Below are 20,272 nucleotides of genomic sequence, written 5' to 3' on the forward strand. Positions count from 1 at the left end.
CTCTAAGAAACTACAGATTGCAAGTTACTCTGCCGTTCATCCTCTCATAGTATAGTGCCTATAAGAAGGTATTAGGGTGTAAGGTTCTAGATAAGATTTTTAAATGACATTTTAACAATGCTGGAAATGTTCATTATTTTCTCATCCTTTATAAAGTGTCTTTCTGCAGTTTTTATAATATTCTGTGTAGATATGTTAGTTGTGCTAAGAAACGGGTTGTTCCTGCAGTAATAAATGCTTTAACTTGAAAAGTGTTTATTCTTCATAGTACCGTGTCCGTAATACTGTGAATAACAAAATAAGGTTTGTTGCTGTTTCCATAGTGCCCCTAATCCCCATTATGCTAATAACCCCAAAGCAATGCTTCTATGTCAGTTACACATAGAGTAGTGTTTTGCCGGGCTAAAATAACTTGTCTTTCGCATTTATTGCTGGTGCATTGAACCAAGTTAACCTGTGACACCGTAGTGGAAAAGCACACCTTGTAGATTTACGCCAAAGCGTGGAAAATATAAAAAAATTGAAGCTATCATTTATTGATACATGGTGCCCTGCTTGCGCCCTGTTGACTAGACAGTCAGAACCCCCTAACACGGAAAGAAACAGTTACTTAGTTTCGTCCATCCGGATTAGAACTCCAGGCTCCAGACAGCACCTGCACAAGTGTGGGCTTGCTAGCTCCCCGTAGACAAAAGGCTGTGACACAAAAAGCTGGAGCGCTACCCTGTCTGAAGAAATGTTTTCCCCTCATTTGAAGGTGTGACTTGCCATAAACCTCCAACAGTCAGCTGCAGATACCAACAAGGCGCACAAACCCATCGGTTGTTGTCACGATGTTTTCCAAAACAAAGCACTCTGTGGTGTGGGTCCAGGGAAAGGGAGCCAAAGACATCGGACAGAGGATGCAATGCTAGGCACTGTCATCATCCTGATCTGGAGTCCGAAGACAATTTCAGCTCCAGGCTGAGGTTCCCCCAACACCCCTTGGACACAACATGCTCTGGAGTGCAAGCGAGTCCCATGGACTCTGCAAGCTTTCCCTACACTCCTCGAGCTCCTCTTGTCCCGGCACATCAGACGGCTGCTGATTTTTGTGCACATACTCCTCTTGCACAGCGAGATGATGGTATATGTCAGGATGGTCCTTGTCCCAACCACAATCACTTCAACCTGTCTCCTCCACACCCAGTGCAGACCCTATGATCTAGTGGAGACAGTGAGATCCTTTGTGTCCCTGGGATCTCGTGGACAGGAGGCCAGCTCACAAACCCATGCAGAGCACTTCGAGACTCAGTCCACAACAGTTGTCTCTAGCTGCAGACCAGCAACATCCTGGTAAAATCTATCAAGTGATAATCCCCTTCCTGGAGCACAACAAGCTCCAAGCCACCACAAGTCTGCAAATAGGCCAGTTGCAGTCCCTCTTGCCCTAATGATTTCTCTTGCCAATGTCCCAGTTTTGAACCAGAGTAGTATGGTTCCAAATCCAAAAGTATCTTTACTTTCGGAAGCCGAAGCCCCAGTAGTTCTACCCACTATGGCCTTTAAAGATAGGATCAATTCAAAAGGCCACCTTTGAAATGCATAGGCCCTCTCAAAATGTTGTCCTGTCTGCCATCCTACACCGGGAGATTTGATTACAGTCTTTAGTGGGGCCAAGACCCTGCCCCTTGGAATGCAGGTGCTGATTCCACCCCCACATAGCCATCCCAGAGAGGCCCTTCAGTGTCAGAGGTCCGCAGTTTCCCATTAACCCCTAGTTTATGACCCTCTATCAGGAATGCACAATGTGGCTATCCACCTAGCACCCAGTTGTGAATTAGGAGATAAGTCGCCAGGCACACAAAGCAAGGCACACCGAATTGCACACTTTCCCAAACTGACATTTCCTTCACCATAATGTCAAACCCACTCCCACTACCAGAGAGGATTTGCCATTACAAACTCATCGATACCCAATACTATACTGTTACTATTCAGCCCGTAGGAAATAATGCTCAACAGCCTTTCCCTACACCCTCTCATGCTAATCTAATGCGAGAAGCTGCTTCCATTGTATTGAAAACACCATCCAGTGTCATTCACGATTCTTGAAGCCCCCTAGAAAAGGCCATTTCCAACAATTTAGGTGAAAGAGCTTTCACTGACTTGGTGCAGATCCAGCAGTTTCAGCCTATTTACTTTTAATATAGATAATATCCTAATAGCAAAAGTCCAGTTTTTCCATGCTTAGGTGTAGTTTTTTATACCTCCGCTACTTGGAGACCCAATATTTGTGTCCAGAGTCAAAAATGTACTCAGTCTACCGGCACCCTACTCAAATTACCTTCAAGGTTAGGTGAGAAACCTATCGCCCCTATTCTAACCTATGGGGTAGGGGGTTTGGGTTATGTCAACACCTCACTGTTATAGGTTGAAGAGAATGTTCTTTTGTGGGCATCTTTTCTCAGTGCCGCCATGCACTTCGCACTACATCTGACATGAGAAACGTTGCCTTAACTAACTGGAGGATTATTTAAACTTGGGTCTTCTATACTATGGATTTCTATTTGTTTGAACCCCCATGCAACCCACAATCATTCAATTATAAGGGGTGCTTAACCCATGATTAGGGGCTGACTATTCCTTAGCTGTCATTCGTTAAACCGAATCTGCAGAAGTCTAGTCACCTGTTTTTGTACGAGAAACCCCTATGAATTATGAAAAAAGATAAACCATGGGTAAAAAGGACCTTCCTAGAATATTTGCATCTTAAGAAAGAAGAAATAGAACTGAAAATGACAACTGTCAAGGCAATATGTGATTTTACAGTCTTGGAGAGGGATTGAGCCTTACCAGATGCTGGCACCAGGAAATTGTGAGCAAACTTTACTTTTTAGATTTAGATCTGGCACTCTTCAGAACTTAATGTGTTTTCCTTTAAGACATATGCACATGGCCTTGTGATGGTGTCTTTAGACAGACTTTGTTGCACTTTACTTTTTTAAAGTATAATTTAAAAAAAATGTGATGTGGCCTTGTGTGGCCTACAGATGCTCACTGATAAATGTGTATGTTTTTTTGTTAATTCATTGCTATTTTAGCAGGTGTTTTAGATGTTTTCATTTTATCTGTTTGTACTTTTTATGAGTGTCTTCGGCATTCGAAATAAAGTTTTCTTGACTGATTGATTGATCTTACATATACAGGTCAGGTATATGGTACAAAGTGTACCCAGGTCCTGTATGGTGAATTGACCTAGTGCACTGCAGCTCACATTGTGCTAATAATCCACTTTCTCACAAGAGCTTAATATCGTCTACATAAAAAAGTATGAGGTGTTAGATTGTTTGGGAAAAAACCCAGACCAAGAGGTTCAATGTGACTTGAAAATGGGAGGTAAGAGGACTGAGTCTTGATGAAGTCCTTATTTGAGGAGTGATGAGTTGATATTGGTTTTCTAGCTGCAATTAAAACCATTTAGGGACTAAACCATTTACACTCATTCTTTTCTGTCAAAGTTTCAAGAGAGTGGATTAATAAAATATGTCAAATGGCACTCATAGGTCTAGAAGGAAGAATATGCAGAAGTGACATTTTCAAAGATTCTAAGTGCATCGTCAACAATTTATAGTACTGCAGTTTCCATGCTAGATCCCTGTCAGAAACCAGACTGTAAGTCATCTAACTTTTTATATTCAGCTATGAATTCTTTGAAGAGTATTGCCTCAATACTTGCAATAGCTAGACCCAGTACAAACATCATTCAAGTCTTCAGTGTTCTACCTTGCTTTTTAAATAATGGGACTGATATGACAAACTTGCAGCCAAGGACTGTTAATTGAGATCCTGTGGTATTTATCAGCTTTGTCCAGTAAGAAGTCAGAGAAGAATTGCTTTCTTGGAACTAGATCTGTGAAATGTGTGAATGATCTTAGCATGGAAACAGTAGTGAACGTTTCATTTTGGGTGACCTCTCTGAGAGTGACCTAATAGTCATATTTTCCTGGGCTGATTCATGGACGGTATGGTGGTCCATGGAGATGCAGGCGTGAGAAGTCAAGCATGATTACATTCTCTTCAACAATTAGCAAGCAATTCTCACAGCTTTTCTGTTATCATTAATACACAGAGTTAGAGGTGGATTTGTTGATTAATAATTCAAGCAATTTTTATGTCAGTCATTTTGCTTAATTCAGTGCTGTACTAACAAATGTAGCTTTGACTTTGAAGATATATTTTTGTCATTGTTTTCTTTCATGGAAAGGTTTTTCAAGAATCCCTGTAGAAGAATTTACAGTCTTAATTAGAGTTTGGTGGCATGGATGAATTTCCATAAAAGCATCCGGACGATGCACTGCCACAGGGCCTCCAAGTCATAGTGATGATTGCTACACTGTGATGACAGGCACTAGATGTTCATGTTGATTATGGAAATCAAATAGTGACCCAGGATCACATGGAGGAAACTCCCTGTGCATCAGGCTAATTTTGTTGAAAAGGTTTGAAAAACCAATAATGCTATTGGAGTTAGATTTTGAAAAACAAAAAATTGTGACGTGTAGCCATTGAACAAAACTGCGCCAGCTCAGAAACCACTTCTGCCTTCAAAGGATGTATTGCACCGGTGTTAAAAAATATAAAAATAGTACATATTTATAATATTAATTAATGAGAAAATATTTATTAACCTGATATTAAAGATTTTATGTTTCTATAATAAACACATACCGTTTTTATATATTTTAACATTAATTTATATTCATGTATAAACAAATGAAATATCATTTAGGATTATTTCCTAGGAGGTTTTATTTTAAGTCCTTACCTTCCTTATTATCTATGGGAAGGTGTTGCAGTACCAGTGGTTGGCCATGTGTAGCTCCGGACTAAATTCAAAAGAATAAAGTTACTTCAATCTTGTAAGTAACTACAAGTAGAGCCTGCTTCAGTGCTGGTAGCGCTCAGTGCAACAGTGTTTGTTGGTGCCCTCCAATGACCTCCTTCGCCATGGATTACCTCACTACTACCCTTTAACAGAGCCGCAAAAGTTTCCATAACCAAGCTTAATCACATGCATTTCTGCGTGCAGCTCTTTGATTATAGGCAATAGCTCATTGTTCTATATGAGGATATTAACTTATAAACTGCAGGTAACAAAAGGACATCCCCGACAAAAGCAGTAACCCACTGAAAATTTACATTATTTTAACTTCTGTGATCTGCATGGTACATGTGCTTTGCAGCAGGCATATTAACCCTATGTGCTACTTTGTGATGAGTCAAACCTTCCACTAGACAAAACTCCATCTCTCTCCAGCGGGCTCATTATTCAACAGAGTTATCTTGACATTTATATTGTTGCAGGAAGTTTGCTTAAGGCAAGGAACACTGTAGCCTATGCTGTTAACTCCATAACATGTTGGGGAAAAAACAGCACCCCTGAAGTCAGCTTCGATAACGATGACACCGGTCACACCGCCCTGAATTTACTTACAAGTACAGTTGTTAATCAGACCCTTAATCTCTAACCTATGAGTGGGAACTGATCCAAGGAAGTAGGGAGGCACCCGCTATACCAGCTTCAGCGCGGGTGCTTGGAATAGATTAATTGTTTTACGACCCTTCTTAACTTTCATCTGTGGCTCGAATGTCATTTGAAATCAGAGGAAGAAACTTACACATAGTGGAAGAATAAAGTACTGAGATATAACTGTCAGAGAAGCATAAAACAGTGGCAAAAGGAAGAGAATTTATTTAAATAGAAAAGAAAAAATAAGTTAGATGCTAAGGCAATGCACCAGCAGGACAGAAGAAGTGTAGAAAGCAAATATGCACAGAAGGAAAGTTAAAAGGAAGCAGGATGAATCGTAAATACAAAAGAAATAGAGAATGAAGGATGAAAAATGAAAAAAGGAAGAAAGAGGGAAGATAAGAATGAAGCTTGTAAAGAAGGATAGGAAAACGAAAAAGAAAAAGAAAAAACAAATACATACAAATAAATGACAGAAGCAGAGAATAAAGAAGGAAAGCAGAAAAACAGAATGGAAAAATGGAAAGTGGAAGTGCGTGCCGGATGGAAGGACAATAGAAGGAAAGGAGGAAAAGAAAGAATTAACGGATGGAAGGAATACAAAAATAAAGAAAGATGGAAAGCAGGGTAAGGACAGTAGGGTGATAGAAAGAAAGGACACAAGAAGAAGATAAGAATGGGAAGATGGAAAGCAGCAAAGAAAATTAAACGAGAATATGGAGAAGGGCAGAAAGCTAGAAAGGTGTACACAAGAATAGACAAGGAAAGGAAGATAAAAAGCAGTGATGAGGAGACTGGGAATGGAGGAAATAAATAGTAGGTAGGAAAGAAAGAAAGATAGAGAGAAAAAAGAAAAGAAAGAAAGAAAGAAAGAAAGAAAGAAAGAAAGAAAGAAAGAAAGAAAGAAAGAAGTCAATACTGATAAACGTGCAGTTTTACCAAATTCTTTTAAAATAAAACTGCAAAATGCATAATTTTAAAGCACTGTACTAAGGGGAACAAATTCCACGGACTCTTCAATAGAAAGTATTGGGATCAGTAACTTCGGGGGTATTTTATATTCCTGGCTACTCCCTTGAACTGATCTGCAGTAGTTTCAACATGATATGTGTAAGATCTAGCTGAAAAAGGATGTTACCTTGATGCTCATAGGAAACAATAATGTTTTGATTTTCAGCAAGTTTTCACAGTGTTAACCATTTCTTTTAGAACTTAACTGCTGCTTTGTAATGCCTTCAATGAAGGGAGTATTACAAACATCTTTAAGTGGATTAATAGGTTATTAGTTGGCACAGTCTATACATCATTGTTCGCTTTAGTGGATAGCTGTGGAACGTTCTGCATATGTGAGTATCTTAATCACATTGTAGTCTAAACTTGTGCTTAGTTTTGGTCACAGGAGATGAGTTTTTATAGGTGTGAGATAACACTGGACTTAAGTGAGGTCAAAGAGTTGCCATTATTAGTTCTGTAGAGAGAGACCCCATTTCAGCAAGAACAGTGTTTTATGAGAAAATGAAATGTGTTGAGTTAAAAGACCTGGTGGTGAGTGTCTGCCTATTATTATTGTCAAAGCTAAGGAGTGAGACAGGCAAACTGTGTGTAAACAAAATCCTTATCTACTGTTGAATTAAAGCAAAGTGGGAGGACATTCAGGAGACTTGCGAATATCAGTGTGACTCGGTAGTCTGTTACTCTAGAAAGTTGGAAATTCTAGGACAGGTTCTGAGGCCTTGTTTGAAATTTCTGATTTGAGCCTGAGTAAAGTGATGACTGTCCCGTGCAACATTTTCATTACACTTGTGCAATCTCACATAAATTCTGGCATTTTGCATTATGCTTGCTATGCAAAATTACAAAAATGCACCTGGTCCCATAATTGAAGATCGTTTGGGAGAAAAAATCCTATCACAGGAGTGCATGAGTGAAAGCAGCTACTCTTTGCGGTGCTTTTGTTTTGTTGTTTTTTTTTGGCATGAAAATGGAAGTAAAGATGCCCTTAACAACAAAAAACAACACTATATGACAGTGCAATTTTGAATCATTTTCCATCATTTTTCCAAAATTATACATAATTATGCGAATGGAAATTGCTCAAATTTTGCAAACACCTAGTGGTGGTCATATGAGACAAGATAATATAGATGACGAGATTTGTTGCCACAAGTGTGTTAGACCATACCTGAAAGACAATTCTTGAGATTAACGTGCAAGGAAGAGTTGCAAAATGATAGTCAACTGTATGTAAGTTTCTGCTGTAGGTTGTGTCATGATTTTTCCTAGTTAATCAAGATTGGTACTTTGGCATGAAAGGAGGGTGGTGGTGAGGCTAATAGTTTGAGTTCATAAGGCATTTTGGAATTACATGAACTCTTCAATGAGAAGGTGAAAATGTATCGCCAAACTAAAGGTTTGTTGGAAATAAATATAATGCTAGTTTTCAGTCAACACCTGTGTCAACAAGAGAACTGGTCTAAGGTGAGTGTTTCAGGGAATTCTTTAAGTAGGCTATCTGTAAGAAAGTAGATTATTTTTTAGGGTGGGCAGTTGATAACACTATTTTAACCCCCAAAGTCACCGAATTATCCTGAGCTCAACCCCCTGATAGCTATGGCACAGAGCAGGCTTAATTGAAGGCAATGTGGAATATATTTATTGTGCTATCAAAAAGTTATAAAGTCAAAACAACATGCAATAAAAACTCAAAGGAGAAAATAGTGCTGGAGGAAACCCACTGGGACCTTTTATCCCTGAACGATCGAGTCTAGCTCGAGACCGGGCATCTCATCTCTCCACAAAATAGTTTGTCACCACATTTATACGGTCTCAGCCCCCGCCGTACCTGTTCCGCCATCCACTTTTCAGCATCCGCCTCCACTGTGCTTTCCATCCAGAATTCTCCATTACAACGGCCGTATTTTACAAACAGCCAAGCATATTTGCACTCCTCCCACTTTCTGACTGTGCTCCAGTCCTTTGTCCAGGCACATCCTACTGTTTTTTGTTTAGCTGACTTGTTGCGCCCAGAGGAAGGTGACGCCCACATCGGGGTCTAACACCGAACACGCGTCGGCACTGGATTCCACCAATTGAATGGTGTTGATAAATATATATAAAAAAAAAACACTTGTCCTTCAAGAATGTTTACCAACTTATGAAAATGTATTTATGCTTATCACTCCATGTGTTCTTTTCTCTTGAGGCATATTTGTATTTTGCTTGGCCCCACATATCATCTCAGATCCATTGGGGGATTTATATGTATATTTATATTTTTATCTATGTACATTTTGACTGTATTTTGTTAAATGTCTGAAATTGTTAGGTGTGTGAGTATGTGAGTTTATGATTAGGTATGTTTGAGGTTTGAGTGAATGTGTTGTGGGATGTGTATATATATTTCTATTTAATCATGTTATGCATCATATTATTAAATTATAATAAAAAGTATTTTTGATATATTCCTATTTTTTTCTGTTGTGGTGTCACTATTAATCCGAGACATGCACTGGTAATGTCTTTATCATTCATGACTTATTGCACTTATTGAATTACACAGGTAGAGAACCCTTTTACTCCTTAATTAAATACTGGCAGATTGGACTCACTGATGGAGTAAAGAAGAGGTAAGAATGTTCGACTCCAGAAGGCCACTTCCAATTTAGAGTGATGCTTTTTGAACTTAAAAATGCCCCTGTAACCTTCTAATTGTTGGTGAATTGAGGCCTGGACAACTTTAGTGCTGCATATCTAGATGATACAGCTGTCTTTAGTTTTACCTGGGAGGATCACCTGGTCTACATGAATGAGGTTTTACAGGCCCTGCATCAGGCAGGCCTAACTATTAAGGCCAGTAAATGCCAGATAGGGCAGATTTCTGTTGAGTACGTGGGCCACCTTATAGGTGGAGTCCGGTCCAACTTTTCCAACTCAAGAGCCAGACTATACTGATGTGGGAGGCTCCTAAAAACCAAACCCAACTCAGGGCCCTACTTGGATTGACTGGGTACAGGAGGTTTGTGAAGGGTTATGGGACCATTGTGTCCCCACTCACTGAATGTATCTCCACAAATCAGCCTACGCCTAAGAAGGTCATCTGACTACAGGATGCCAAAGGTCCTGACTATGGAAAGGAGTTCTTTTTTTTTTCCTCATTGTGTAATCCTAAAAGTAAATGAGATCTCGGGGTCCTTTCTCTTTATCTCACTTTTGCCTTCCTGGCAAAGTTTCTTTATCCTGGAATTTCAGAGAGAATAGGAACCCCTTACTTCCACAAACTTTAGAAGAAGGTTTCTTATAGGATGGGGGGGGTGAGCTAGCCATTCTGGCTACTCTTTGAAGCCTTCATCAATATTGTGTTACTCACACATAATCATCGGACTTAGAGGCCAAGTTTCAAAATGGGATACCATACCTTCTAGCCAGGTAGGTGTCAAAGCTTTATAGATTGGTAAAGTCAACCCACATGAAGCTTTTCCCATGTCTCCCAAAATTTATATTTCTTAGAGAATGGTTTCTTTTTCTTATCAAAATTGTACACTTTTAAAACTGAGGATAGCCATTCCCTATGGAGTGGAGGGGTAGGACTTAGCCATTGTATACACACCTCTCTCCTGGCCAAGAGTATCAATAAAAAAAACTGATTTTCCTGAGCCTTAGTAACGATTCCTACCACATTTACGTCCATCACCCCAAGATAACTAAATCGGTACTTACATTTAGCCGTCTTCCCACTGCCTCTTCTAAAGTCTTACCCACATCCGTCCAGAAACCATCGAGATTGGGGCACTGCCGGAACATATACAGGTCATCTGCATTCTGCAGTCCACATTTCGGACAACTCTTCACTGCTGCCCCATTATGATCTTTACGTCAGATTTAAAAGAAGCCCAATGTGCATTAGAAGAGACCCTACTCGATTTTGGGAAAATTTCCGGATACCAGATAAACCAGGCCAAAACTGAAATCATGACCTGGAACGAGGCTTTTTCGAGTCCTTACTGTAAGGATAAAATCAGATACTTGGGTATTGTTAGTATTAGTTAGGAACCTGGATGAAATATCCCACATTAACATCCATAGAATAGAGGTTGAGGTGAAAAAGCTGCTGAAAGTATGGAGTGGTCTCCCATTAACGATTTTGGGTAAATCGAACATTATTAAAATGTCAGTCCTGCCGAAGTTTACTTTTATTTTTGGTGCTATCCCGTTGGAGTTTAAAAGGGAAACTATAAAGAAAATGCAGGGAGAGTTGTCGAGCTTTATCTGGTCCTCAAAAAGACCGAGAATCGCATGGAATAAAATTAGGAGAAGGAAAGAACAAGGGGGGCTTGCCAGCCCTGACCTCCTGGAGTATTGCAGAGCCTTTCAATTTAAATCTTGTAGGTCTTTGTTAGGCCCATACGTACATTACCCAATATTTCTACATATAATGACAAATAACACAAGCCACTTTTTATACAAGTTCGGTCACCCGAAATCCTTCAAAAAAATAAAACTGAAGGTCTTGAAGTCTGCCGCTAAGTTATGGTACTGTGTAAGATCTACTTTAGATATTCCTCTTTTTAGTGACAAAGCCCCGATCTGGGATTCGCCAAGTACACCAGAATGCCTTAAGGACACTCTTGCGTTTCCCCTAAAATCAGCAGGAATAATAGAATGGGGGCAATTGTTGTTTCGGAATAAAATACTGGACTGGGAGATACTAGTTGAAATCAAGAATATCCCATTATCAAAATTTAAATACTATCAACTATTAAGCTGGGCAAAATCACTAAAAGAAAACAGAAAGGGGAACCTTCCTTTAGAAATGAAGATGCTGGAGAAGGATCCCTTTAGGAAAGAAATATCGCATTGGTATTGGGCCCTTATCTCAGCTGGGGAGGAAGTCTTCCGGATCCCAGAGAGAATATGGGGGAAAGATCTGCCGACGCTGGATACGAATAATCTATGGCAAGTATCAATGAGCAAATGCTGGTCTATTGTAACTTCTGCTGCATTAAAAAGAAACCACTTATTTACCATACATAGAGCGTATTGGACGCCAAAGAGGTTATCTAAACTTAATGGAAAGGAGTTCTTTGTCCAAACAAACGCTTCTGAACATGGAAATGGGGCAGTGTTTTCAGAAACAAATGATGAGAGCAGTATCAACCAGTTGCCTATATAAGCAGGCAACTCCTCCCTAGAGAGCAGCGGAGTACCATTGAGAGGGAACCCCATGCTGTGGTTTGGTTTCTGAAGAAGCTGAGAGCATACTTGATTGGTACTCATTTCACGGCTCAAACTGACAACAGACCTCTCAGATGGCTGTTGCAAATGAGAGGGGAAAACCCCAAACTTTTGAGGTGTTTCACTTCCCTACAGGGGATGGACTTTGCAGTGGAACACAGACCAGGGACTGACCTTAGCAACGTAGATGGCCTTTCCATGTTTTTTCACTTAGACAATGAGAACTACCAGTGGATTGATTAGTTGCTCATCACCTTTCATCTGCAGGGGGTCATGTCGGAAAGGGCCCTTTTTGTATGGCCACCCCTCACTTTTTGCTGCAATGCTGATTGTTATGACTCTGATAGTGCACTGGAGCCTGCTGCCAAGGGCCCCAGATGCCAGTGCTCTCTCCCTAAAACTTTTATATGTAAATTGGCATTTTCTAAGGACAAGGACCTTAACTCCCCCCCCCCCCCCCCATATGTCCCAGTGGTACCCAGGGCATGGATAGTAAAGGGCTCCCCAGGGCTTGCAGCACTGGTTGTGCTTTCCTGAGTGACCCAAAGAAACTACTGACAGCAGGCCTGCCATTGCAGACTACAGAAGTAGTGCAAACTGCTTAAACTCAACTTTGCCCTCACAATGTGCGGCAAAGTCAATGCACTATCTCTGATATATACCTGTTACCCCTATGGATGGCCTCCTAAAGCCTAGGAGGCAGGGCGGCTTATATCGAGAAGTGGACATGTAAGTGCAAGCATATGTGACCCGATATTGCCCTTTACCATTAAAGGACACTATAAGTGTTAGACAGTCCATGGGATAACATGGGCTGGCACCCGGGCAAACCTGAGGTTGGCAGTTCCATTATGGTACCGCCTCAATATGTTGTGCTTGGTATCTCCTGTCGAGGGCGATGTGGCATGCACTGAGGTGGCTACCTTATAGGTTGCCCACCTGGTTGCCCCTGCATCAGTTGCCCCAGCCCAGTTGGCCAGCAAACCCACATTTCTCACGTTTGCTACAGCTAAGACAGGATTCTGACCCCCTGCCAGACAGTGTGATTACTCCCAGGAGTCAGGAAAAAAGGCTTGGGCAGGAAGGAGGTCACACCTCCCTCCTCCCAAGCAGGCTAATGAAGTGGCACATAAAGGCAGTTAGCTTCAAAGGTTGCACAGCCTCTGATATGCATCAGGGATGACCCCTAGTGAAGGAAACAACCCTTCCCATGCCCCAGGCACATTTGCACCAGGACAGGCAGGAAAGTAGTTAGTCAAGGAGGTGTACACCCCCAGAAGGCTAGCCAAAACCCCAAGGTGAGCAGCCTCATCTGTACACCATATTTGATTTCTGCCATCTCTAGGAGTGGCAGAATAGATGGTTCTGGGTAGAAAAGGTAACCCACACACCCGGATGTGGTCAACTCTGGGCTGACTAGTAGTAGGGACTTGCAGACTATTGGCTACTTGCTCCAATGGGCCTAACTCCCCAAAATCTAGGATTTAAGAGACATCGCTGACACCAGACCCTTAGTTCTGAACAACTTGCATCAAAGGGGACAGAAGAAGAGATCTGTTTCAGTGACAACAAGACTTGCACAAAACAAAAGAGGGATACTGTGCACTTGTGGCAACACTCCTGGACCTGCCAGAGCGAGACTCGTCCTTGGCTATCTCTCAGTACTCCCAGACAGAGGGACCCCTTTGTAAGCCTGAAGCACCCTTAGACTCCTCTGAACTAGTGGCAGTAGCCCCTGCAAACTAAATGCAAAACAATGCTCTGGAGCAGAAGACTCATTGGCCATCAGGCCCTTTGAGGATTGCCCAAATCCAGATGGTCTAATGCATTGTGGGAACTGTAGTCCTGCCTTCCACAAAGTTACAGGCACCTACTACCTTCCCGTCGTTCACTGGGGCTACCGGATGTCGAAGTTACTTTCTGCTGTACTTACTACTGCCAAGACTTGTTGGTCACCAGTCTGGCAACCGACCCCTTTACTCTACACTGCACCTAGAGGGCACTCCATCTGACCTTCGCCCAACAGCAGCAAACACCCAGTTGTTGTGTTTTTGCATCTTTGTCACCCTCAGCACAGTTTCAATGGTACAAGCAGCTCTCCCAAGGCTCCCATTCAGCACCAGGAACAGCTTCACCTTTACCGTCCAAGTGTACCATGGAATGCTGCCTGTAAGTGACCGATTGTCACTAGTGTTTTTTCCCATTGACCACAATGATAAAGTTTCACTGTATTGTTTGGCACTGATTTTGTATTGCTTCAAAAATCTATAACTCCAGTTATGCGTATGCTATTACATTCCGTCTAAGTTAAGATAAGAATACATTATTTTTATAAATTGGTGTTAGATTTCTATTGAGCCATGTCAGTCACTTATTGTTCATGTTGGTGCTCTGAAATGCTTAACACATGTTCCTCTAGTGAAGTCTGACTACTCCTTGTCACACTACCAGGACTGAGCTAAGGATTTATTAGTGTGTATCAAAGGGCCATCCTTGGAGTATTGTGATACTATAACATGGTGGGGTCTAACCACCACACCACATAATACTCCACCTTCCTACAGTCCCTAATTGTATTTTTATGATCCAAAATACAATCAGAATTTCGACTTTGCAGGTAAGCCACTAGACAAAACTGCTCAAAATGAAACATGGATGTAGGGAATGGTCCATCTTAAATTTCTTTTTATCTTATGTAAATTGGTCTGGAAATATTTGCAAAGAATCTTATAACAACATATTCACAGTTTGATTTGTCAATGAGCTCATGCACCACAGTGCGGATCTAAGACCTAAGCTGACTAGCTGTGATGTTTTTCTCCCATCTGCCTTTAATATGAAAAGAAGTTGCCTATGGCATGAAAACTGTTTCATTGAGGTTATAGCTGAGCACATTCTACTCCCAAGGCTCTAGGGTATATCTGGATCCGTATAAAATACCATACGTTTTATGAACAGTGAAGAACCAAGATGCAGGGTTTGTGAACCAATGGTGAAGTCCTAATCATGTAGATTCTGACAGCCGTTATGGGGTTTGTGAAAGTTTTAAGAATCTCATTGTAAACACAAATTTGCTGAAGGCAAGTTAACCAAACACCAGCTTCTAGACAAAGAACCCAGTAATCATATATAGAGAACATGCGGAAGCAATGTTGGGCACAGTGCTCCACTATTTTGTTACTAAAGTGGTTTGCAATGCATAGTACTGAACGGACTAAAAGGGGAAAAGGAAGTGCTCATGAGAGCTTGTCCATTCACTTGTAGAGAATTCTGGTTCTCCTGTGACTGAATGCAGGAAGTGACAAAACTCAAAGTGAAACACAGTGTAGGTGCTGCTTGAACAAACATCAATATCAGAGATTGACAAATTGCGGGTGCTGACAGGTTGCACCTACACTGTGCCAGCACTTGTTGATTTCCAATACTGTGGCTCTTATAGAGCTAACCAATTATAATCCAGTTGCTTCACTGGTTGATGTCTGACTGGATTTTGTGCTGTTACTGTACAGCCAAATTCAACAATGTTTATGGCACTGGGTACTAATAAGGACAACAGCCCTGGGTCTTGGACTGGAAGTCAAGTGTTTATTTGCACTAAAGTATTGGTTTACAGCAGATGGACGCCAATGGCATTTGTTTGCTGATATTGGACCACCAATGTTTTGATTTATAGTATTAGGACATCAACATCTTGTAATGCAGAATCGAAATACAGAAGTAGAGATGAGCAGGTGTTTAGTTTCCTTTTCCGAAATGGTTTTAACGTTCAGACAGCAGTTCAGGTACTCCTCTTTCTATTATTACATGTGCTGATCATTTATTTTAGATCGGTGCGTCCTATCACGGCTTGGCGCTGTGAAGAGAAGGAAGCGTTACATGGCATTCTGAGTTTAGAATGGACATGCAAGTGCAGAGGTATTTTTATTTTTTAAATCTTGGTAAGACGAAAAAAAGAAAAAATAAATAAAAAACATATTTTGTTTATAAAACTCTAGTGGATTGGATTCTATAAAAATATTGTGACAATATGAAATAGAATGTATTCTTGACAATTCAGATTGGGAAATGCAGAATCTGTAGAGATCTATTGAAGAATCATACAGGCCGGTTTAGAGGTTCGTACTAGATATTTCTTAGAGCAGTAGACATGTGCATTGCTAGGCTTCAAAGCAACGAGACAAGCCAAGGACACCAGTAGTACGGCAGTCAAGTAAAAATGTAACAATAACAGATGCACATGAGTCGCATTCCATAAACATGTGATTACATGTTTTGTAGAAAGTATTACCTTTTGATATACTTTTGTGCTTGAGCAAATGTTTGATTCAACATGAAAATACATGACGTATTTGTGTTTACAAATGTATAAAAGAAACTGCCCTCCACATTGTAATTTGAAGTTCAGATTTTGGTTCCACAGAGCTGACTGATCTTCCACACGCTTTTTATAGCCAACAGAAGTCGTGCCATCTTTCATCCGGCAACCATTGTATCTCTTTTGTGATGCAGCCCAGATGCAAAATGTATGTTGAAATTTAATAGCCTCACAAAGTCTAATTTGCATGGCTTTGCTTAGCGTAGTAAAACAACGCATGGTTCTCCATATGCATCTACCCCTGAATTTTGATGCAAACCCAGATATACTAAAGCTTGCAAACCTGTGTTTGTCTCCTGGCATAACAAGGAGAAATAAAATATCTTTATTTCTCTTTGTTATTTTCTGTTTCCATATGTGCTGCATTTAGCCTCTAAGTGCACAAAAACATTCCTACCACAGTGCTGGCACCTTTGCACCATGACACAGGAATACTGTGGTGTTGGGGCCCTAGGCCCTCATGCTGGGAATCATGGACACAGGACGCATGGTTGGGTAGTGGGTTAACTGGCCACGAGCACGTGCGCTCGGCCCTTTTTATTAGCAGCGTCACCTGACCCAGTGACGTCTGTGGTGGGTGGGTGTACAGTGTAGGACACACTGATGAACACTAGAACGTGTCCACGCTAGGACACTACATTCCTCCCAATTTTTAATAACAAAAACCCAGAGTCAAATGTCCAACCTAGGGGAGAAAGAAAATATATATACAGAGGTAATACAGTGACCAAACTTCTGCAGAGTCGCTCACGCTTCAGCAGCCTGGAGTCACAGACGATGTTCTTCCTGTCGCGGACGATGTTCTTCCTGTCGCGGGCGATCACCAGTTCACTGTGGCACCAGTCAGGGGTGCTCGATGGATCTAGTCTGTTTGACGGCTCTGCCTTGAAGTTGCTCTCACAGTCTTTTCTTCGCTTTACTTTCTTGGCGACAAACGCAGTTGTTGAGTTCTTTTGGTTCAGCGCTAGATATCGCCGTTTATCTTTTAGTCCAGTCCTTTTCTTTATCTGTGGCGTGTGTTCTGTTTTGCAGAAAGACGGGTTATTCGCAAGACACCCCTCTCACCAGGATGCCCCTCTCACAGGTGTTCCCCTGCCACGGGATATCCTTGAGGCCCTCTTCATCAGATCTGGCCTGGGTTAAGTGTCCTGTATCGTGTTACTCCCATGCCGATAAGTGCGGGTGCGGAGGAGACGACAGGTCTCACCTCAGATTCCGCAGTCAGACCTGGAGGGTGGCTGTTGGCTCCTGTCTTTAGCACGCGAAGTCTTCATCCTCCTGAGACCTTTGCTGAAGGGCGGCTGATGACCATCTCTCGTCGCGGGGATACTCTCTCTCACCGGCATCCCTGAGGCCTTTGCCCCTGAGTCACCACGGCTGGCATTGACCAGTGTCCGTGTAACCCCAAAGGTGGGTGTTTCGAATGGTCCGGCTTGCTCACCTCTGCAGATCCCAGGTGTGCTGAAAGCATCATCAAACAGATGGTCTTTTCTCCGTGCCACGGGTGTTCTTCAGGACTTGCGCACTGTGTTCTGACGCTTGTCACCTTCCTTGTCTTTTAGGTGTGAGTAGTCTTGCCACACTCTTCTCTCCTTCCTCTATTTCTTTCTCCGTGAGGATGTCATGTCACTCTGACTTCTTCTCCTTCTTGCAGTGGCAACCGTGCCACTCAGATCTTTCTTTCCCCTTTTTCTATTAGTGGCAGACGTGCCACTCCGATGTCATCTTCCTTCTCTTCTTGTAGTGGCAAACGTGCCACTCCGATATCTTCTTCCCTTCACGACCCACTCTGGACCATTTCTGTTCTCCTCTTGGTCTGGCCAGGCTTCTCCATGCAGCGCGCGCACTCTGCACGTGTTCCCCCTGGTCTTGTCCTCGTCCGAGAACACTCTCTTCATCTTCCTCAGCTTTCCGAGTTAGGGTCGTGACCTTCTCTTCATCTTCTCCTTTTCACCAGTTACTTCGGTTGAAGTTCGTGGGGCCATGCTCATGGTCCGCTTCGGTCTTCTCCCTTTCACCAGTTGCTTTGGTTCTTCTTGAGCTTCTTGGGCCACTTGACGGTCCGCGCTGCCGATCACTGGCAGGGTATCTTCGGTCTTGTCGTCAGACCTCTTGCTTTGTAGCTTCATTGACCCGTGCGTCGGTCACCTCCTTTTGCAACTCCTGGCGAGTCGGCTTCTGTGGTGCGACCATTTGGCTGGTCGGCTTGACCGTTGTGGTGCGACTGTTTGGCAGGTCGGCTTGGCCTTTGTGGTGCGACCATTTGGCTGGTCGGCTTCACGAGGTGCATCACGTCGTGTGACCACTTGTGTCCGCTGCCTTGTCAGGCGCTGGTGCGTGCTACTCTTTGTACCGTCGTGGTACATCTTCAGTGTAGCGTTGCTCCTTGTGCCATGATCACTTGATGTGGTGGCTTCTTGGCGCCACTGGGTGTTGCTCTGCATCCTTGCCCGCCAGTGTCGGATACTTGCTGCGCCCATCCTCTTCAGTGGGTTCCTCTCCTGTAGGCGCTGCAGTGTACCTTCCGCATCCGGGGTACATCTGCGCTGAGTCCGTTTGTTCTCTCGAGGGTTCGCTCCACTTGATGCGGCGACAGCGCAGTCCTCGCTGGGGTGGATGTGGCTTGACACCATTTCCTTTTCTTCCTCCTTGTCGCTGCGGGATGGCGCTGCATCCCTGTGGCACACTGTCTCTTCACCCTTGCAGTTCTGTCGCATTCCTGCGCTTCTGGCACATTCCTGTGCGCCTCCGTCGCATTCCCGTGCGCTCACCATCGTGCCTCCGTCAGACCTTGCGGTACGTGCCTTGCTGCCTCTTCTCCCTTGCGCTGCGAGCCGTCGGTCTCCTGTGGCTGCTGGACTTCCTTGGCTTGCTGCATGCTTGTTTGTTTCTTGGTGTCTGCAATACCACCAGTGGGCACTGGGTGGCAGTGTTGCTTTTCCCATGCAGCAGCAACCTTTTGTGCTGCCAGAACTCTATCCCTTGTTTTCTTTTCCACTTCTCCAGGCTTCACTCGTGAGTAGGAGAGCTGGAGGGGAGCTGGAGCCAGGCAGACCAGTGAAGTGCAGGAGAGGGGCTGGGCAGCAGGTAAGTCTTTTTTCCTTTGTTTATTGAGGTGCAGGGGGCACAGGCACTGCAGAGAGGATGAGGCATCTTTCTATGGGCACAGTGGGAGTCAGCGCCTTCGCGCACATGTTGTGGTTTACTTTCGGCGGCGCTGGCCGCTTGCTTGCAGTTCTTTCGTGTGCTGCGAGGTGGGGCATACTCCTCCGGCCGGCGGCGGCCATTCGTTACACTTACGATCGCCCTCCCTTGCGGCAGCTCCGTGCAGTGTTCACGTGGCAGGGAGGGGGTGGGGGTGCGCTCGTTGGGCTCCTTACTGCGGCGGCAATCATATATTTATTACCGCGAGCGGCTCTGGCCGCATGCAGTCCTTGGGCAGATCTCCCTCCCTCCCGCGGCAGCCTCGCAGACTTCTCCTGCTGCGGGGGCGAAGTGTCGGCATATCTGTCCCTATGCGGGGTAGGCACCCGCGGGTTCCGTGAGACCGGCGCTCCTCTCGGGTGTGGTCCGCTTTATTTATTCACCTTCGACCGGGCTTCTTCTCACGCGGGTGGGCTCCGCTTTTACCATTGCTTAAGGTCCGCCTCTTCCCACTCGGCCGCGGGGTGGACTCCTGCGGACCGTGACCGTTCCTCCTCGTGCGGGTGGGCTCCGCCTCCGATGCTTGGGCCGCAGGGCTTCGCCACCAGCTGGTGGGTTACGGCTCGCTTCCGCCCTGCTGGGCTTCGCTCAGCGCGGCTCCTCACCTTTTGGCCGGCGGGCCTTTTCTTCCACGCGGGTGGGCTCTGCGTGGATCACGCCACTCACGGGGTCGCGGCCGATGCGGGTGGGCTCCGCTCGGACCGCTGGTCACCACGGACACGCTCCTCACAACCCAGGCACCGTGGCTGGTTCGACGGGGTCGGGGTGGCACCCGACCTCCCGCGGCGTCGTGGCCGATGCGGGTGGGCTCCGCACGGCTCGCACTTCTATTCCTGGGCGCTTCTAGGCACAGCGGCAGGTCGGGGTGGGCACCCGACTGCCACGCTTCCACCCTGGGGCACAGCGTCCGCCTACCAGTCTTCGTGGCGGTGCGGGGTGGGCTCCCGGTC

Source organism: Triturus cristatus, chromosome 2_1, assembly GCF_964204655.1.
Source record: "Triturus cristatus chromosome 2_1, aTriCri1.1, whole genome shotgun sequence".
NCBI lineage: Eukaryota > Metazoa > Chordata > Amphibia > Caudata > Salamandridae > Triturus > Triturus cristatus.